Here is a 653-nt window from a genome sequence, read left to right on the forward strand (position 1 = left end):
GGGGGTGGGGGACGGCGGGGGGGGGGGGGAGGGGGGGCGCAAATATAAGGCCTTCGAAATCATTTGGTGTGGCCCAGCCAAAGCATTAGGGGTGAATTAATTAAATGTTAGACCAAATATAGCAGGCTAATTTTGTATACCCTGTGAATGATTTTATAAATATCCAAATGGCCCTTGGCAGAGAAAAGGTTCCCCACGCCTGGAAAGCATCATTCTCAATGGGGGCAATCATGTCCCCAAGGCAGTGAAAAACTGGTTCAACAGAAAGAAGAGAACTTAAATAATGACAATGGTTTGAGGCCCTTCAATGGGCCACAGCACCGGTAAACGGTTTATGGTGTTAAAATCTCATGTAGGTAGAGTTGGCTTAGAGGAAAATGTCTAAGAGGGGAAGGGGAGGCGATAATAAAAAAAAAAAAAAGTTCAGAAATACTAGTCTAAAGGCAACAGAAAGCCACTGAAAGTGTTAAGAAAAGGAGCTGCCATACTCTGATTTCATTTCTAAAAAATCCATCAAAGAGACCTATTAATATTTTTCTGTGTTGAAAAAAAGTGCTCACATTAGAAAAAGTTTGGAAACCCCTATTCATTTTAGAAGTTATGATTAAGTGGTATTAACCCACTAAGAGCATGTAATCCAAGCTCTTCATGCT

Source organism: Myotis brandtii, unplaced genomic scaffold (genome assembly GCF_000412655.1).
Source record: "Myotis brandtii unplaced genomic scaffold, ASM41265v1 scaffold30, whole genome shotgun sequence".
NCBI classification, from domain to species: Eukaryota; Metazoa; Chordata; class Mammalia; order Chiroptera; family Vespertilionidae; genus Myotis; species Myotis brandtii.